The sequence below is a fragment of the Brassica napus genome, unplaced genomic scaffold (assembly GCF_020379485.1).
Source record: "Brassica napus cultivar Da-Ae unplaced genomic scaffold, Da-Ae ScsIHWf_441;HRSCAF=672, whole genome shotgun sequence".
Lineage (NCBI taxonomy): Eukaryota > Viridiplantae > Streptophyta > Magnoliopsida > Brassicales > Brassicaceae > Brassica > Brassica napus.
The window spans coordinates 10,817-15,000 of NW_026016518.1; the positions used below are offsets into that span (position 1 = coordinate 10,817).

General features: G+C 48.1%; 1 non-coding gene across 1 annotated transcript; it reads left to right on the forward strand.

Annotated features, from left to right (window-relative positions):
* The first annotated feature begins 591 nt into the window (after window positions 1-591).
* LOC125603977 lies at window positions 592-747 on the forward strand. Its single transcript, XR_007335854.1, has one exon. It is a non-coding gene; the product is annotated as a 5.8S ribosomal RNA (ribosomal RNA).
* Window positions 748-4,184: the final 3,437 nt, after the last annotated feature.

Below are 4,184 nucleotides of genomic sequence, written 5' to 3' on the forward strand. Positions count from 1 at the left end.
TGACCGAGCTACGTCTAGCTGATCGAGCTTCTTGTAAGCATCGCCCAGCTTCTGTACAGCTTATCCTAGCTGACTTCTTCTCTTATAAGGTTAAGTCTCAGCATCCTGACGTCCTTAACCTTCTATCTTGGCCATGGAACGCTAGCCTTTAAGGTCTTAAGGCCGGCTGGTACGTTTCCCTCGAACCATGGCCGTCCCGACAATCCTATCCAGGATTGGGGGTGTGACAGGTGGTTTGCCGTCTGCGACGTTGCGAGAAGTCCACTAAACCTTATCATTTAGAGGAAGAAGAAGTCGTAACAAGATTTCCGTAGGTGAACCTGCGGAAGGATCATTGTGGTACCCTGGAAACAGAATGACCTGAGAACGATGAAACATCACTCTCGGTAGGCCGGTTTCTTACTGTGCCTGCCGATTCCGTGGTTATCCATGCCCAAGACTTCAGTTTTGGTTGGATCGTACGCATAGCTTCCGGATATCACCAAAGCCCGGCACGAAAAGTGTCAAGGAAAATGCAACTAAACAGCCTGCTTTCGCCAACCCGGAGACGGTGTTTGTTCGGAAATAGTGCTGCAATGTAAAGTCTAAAACGACTCTCGGCAATGGATATCTCGGCTCTCGCATCGATGAAGAATGTAGCAAAATGCGATACTTGGTGTGAATTGCAGAATCCCGTGAACCATCGAGTCTTTGAACGCAAGTTGCGCCCCAAGCTTTCTGGCTGAGGGCACGTCTGCCTGGGTGTCACAAATATTCGTCCCCCCATACTCTCGAGGATAGGGGACGGAAGCTGATCTCCCGTGTGTTTCCGCACGCGGTTGGCCAAAATCCGAGCTAAGGACGCCAGGAGCGTCTTGACATGCGGTGGTGAATTCAATTCTCGTCATATAGTCAGACGTTCCGGTCCAAAAGCTCTTGATGACCCAAAGTCCTCAACGCGACCCCAGGTCAGGCAGGATCACCCGCTGAGTTTAAGCATATCAATAAGCAGAGGAAAAGAAACTAACAAGGATTCCCTTAGTAACGGCGAGCGAACCGGGAATAGCCCAACTTGAAAATCAGACGTCTTTGGCGTTAGAATTGTAGTCTGGAGAAGTGTCCTCAGCGACGGACCGGGCCCAAGTTCCCTGGAAAGGGGCGCCAGAGAGGGTGAGAGCCCCGTCGTGCCCAGACCCTATCGCACCACGAGGCACTGTCTACGTGTAGGGTTGTTTGGGAATGCAGCCCCAATCGGGCGGTAAATTCTGTCCAAGGCTAAATGTGGGCGAGAGACCGATAGAGAACAAGTACCACGAGGTAAAGATGGAAAGGACTTTGAAAAGAGAGTCAAAGAGTGCTTGAAATTGTCGGGAGGGAAGCGGATGGGGGCCGGCGATTCATCCCGGTCGGATGCGGAACGGACCAATCCGGTCTGCCAATCGATTCGGGCCATGGACCGATGCAGATTAAGGTGGTGACCTAAGCCCGGGCTTTTGTTACGCCCGCGGAGACGTCGCTGCCTTAATTGTGGTCTGCAGCACGCGCCTCATGGTGTGCCTCGGCATCTTCATGCTCAAGGCGTCAACCTGTGGGCTCCCCATTAGACCCATCTTGAAACACGGACCAAGGAGTCTGACATGTGTGCGAGTCAACGGGTGAGTAAACCCGTAAGGCGCAAGGAAGCTGATTGGCTGGATCCCTCACGGGTGCACAGCCGACCGACCTTGATCTTCTGAGAAGGGTTAGAGTGTGAGCATGCCTGTCGGGACCCGAAAGATGGTGAACTATGCCTGAGCGGGGCGAAGCCAGAGGAAACTCTGGTGGAGGCCCGCAGCGATACTGACGTGCAAATCGTTCATCTGACTTGGGTATAGGGATGAAAGACTAATCGAACCATCTAGTAGCTGGTTCCCTCCGAAGTTTCCCTCAGGATAGCTGGAGCTCTGAAATGAGTTCTATCGGGTAAAGCCAATGATTAGAGGCATCGGGGATGCAATGTCCTCGACCTATTCTCAAACTTTAAATTGGTAGGACGGGGTGGCTGCTTTGTTGAGCCATCCCACGGAATCGAGAGCTCCAAGTGGGCCATTTTTGGTAAGCAGAACTGGAGATGTAGGATGAACTGGAAGCCGGGTTACGGTGCCCAACTGCGCGCTAACCTAGATACGACAAAGGGTGTTGGTCGATTAAGACAGCAGGACGATGGACATGGAAGTTGAAATCCGCTAAGGAGTGTGTAACAACTCACCTGCCGAATCAACTAGCCCCGAAAATGGATGGCGCTGAAGCGCGCGATCTTGGTGGTAGTAGCAAAATATGAGGGCGTGAGTAGGAGGGTGCAGCGGTCGCTGCAAAACCTAGGGCGTGAGCCCGGGCGGAGCGGCCGTCGGTGCAGATCTTGGTGGTAGTAGCAAATATTCAAATGATAACTTTGAAGGCCGAAGAAGGGAAAGGGTTCCATTTGAACGGCACTTGCATATGGGTTAGTCGATCCTAAGAGTCGGAGGAAACCCGTCTGATAGCGCTTATGCACGAACTTCGAAAGGGGATCCGGTTAAAATTCTGGAACCGGGACGTGGCGGTTGACGGCTACGTTAGGAAGTCCGGAGACGTCGGCGGGATTCCGGAAAGACTTATCTTTCCTGTTTAACAGCCTGCCCACCCTAGAAACGGCTCAGCCGGAGGTAGGGTCCAGCGGCTGGAAGAGTGATATACCTTGGATTTGACCCGTTTTCATCCATGGTATATAGGTGTTTTACTATATATATATATATCTATGTTTTCTACTCTTCTAGGTATGTTTTCAGGTTCAGGTGCATTTCAGAGTAAAGCTATGACTTTGGAGCATTTTGGAGCTTAAAAGACATTTCATCCGAGCTGACCATGTAGAGGTCGACGAGAGGAAGAACAATCGATCGATGCACATCCAGTGCTGTCGATCGACACCATGAGATGCCTCGACAAATGAAGATTAATATAGATCGATGTACACAAGTACCATCGATCGATGTCGAGAAATTGAATATGCGACATTTTGGATCCAGCGGACTTGAAGCCCAAGTCCAAGCCCTGACGAGTTTTTAACCTAGTAGATTATATACTGCCTAAGTTTTGACGGCAGAGAGATTTTTTTGTTACAGTTTTACTTTGAGAGAGAGAGAGAGAGTTTTGGAGAGAAGATCACTTGTGATTGGAACTCCTTGTTTTCATTTCTTTTCTTCTATACTATGAATTTCCATTTCTTCATTGTCATGAATTGCTTTGCTATGTCTGAGTAGTTCATTTATTAGATCCAGGGTTCAGATAGGTTTGTGGGATTAGTCCCAAACTATAGATCTGCCTTGTTGTGATATTCATGATAGATTTGTATTCATTGCTTGTTTTAGCCTTGCTAACTAGAACATGATCATAAGATTGCATACTCAAGCACCCTTGTTATCCCATCCTGACATCTATCTATCATATTAGGACTGCTAGAGAGGGCTAACCGCCAATTTAGTATCTTAATAGGGCATATCATACTCGCGCATAGGCCTGGCTAGAACCCGTCGATCGATGTCCTCAACTGACTATCGGTCGACGTAGGTAAAGGTGTATCGGTCGATGTCCCTATAGGACCATCGATCGACACTCTTTCGTTGTCAACATACTAACCGTTGAGACACGAGATCTAGTTTGTTAACCAGTGAAACATGCGACAGCTGATCACTGAGTTAAGCGGTTGAGCTCTAACATATCATGCATGCAGCAAATAGGCATCTATAAATATTATAATCTCCAACACCTGAATAGTGGCCCTGCGTCTAATATCATTTCCAACCAAGTTACATTTACTATTTACTTCGCTTGTTACTATTGCTATTTCATTTAAACATTTACAACTCTTAGAATTAATAAACACTAGATTTAATTGTTCCCTAGCTCCTTGTGGATTCGATCCCTAAGTACTACATCTGAACCTCTTTTGATGAGAGTAACACTCCTTAGGGTAATTTGAGTGGTATCAAATTTGGCGCCGTTGCCGGGGAGCTTTGATCGCCATTAGATTTAGTTTTATTGATTCTTATTCTCTTCTCTACCCCCTTTCTAACATAGTCTTTTTCTTTTCTTTTCAGGTGCATGCCCAGCGGGACCAGAAGCAACAAGGAGAAAGACTTGCTGTTCTCAGACGATCCTGCTCATTTGAAACGCACCATCCGTAGAGG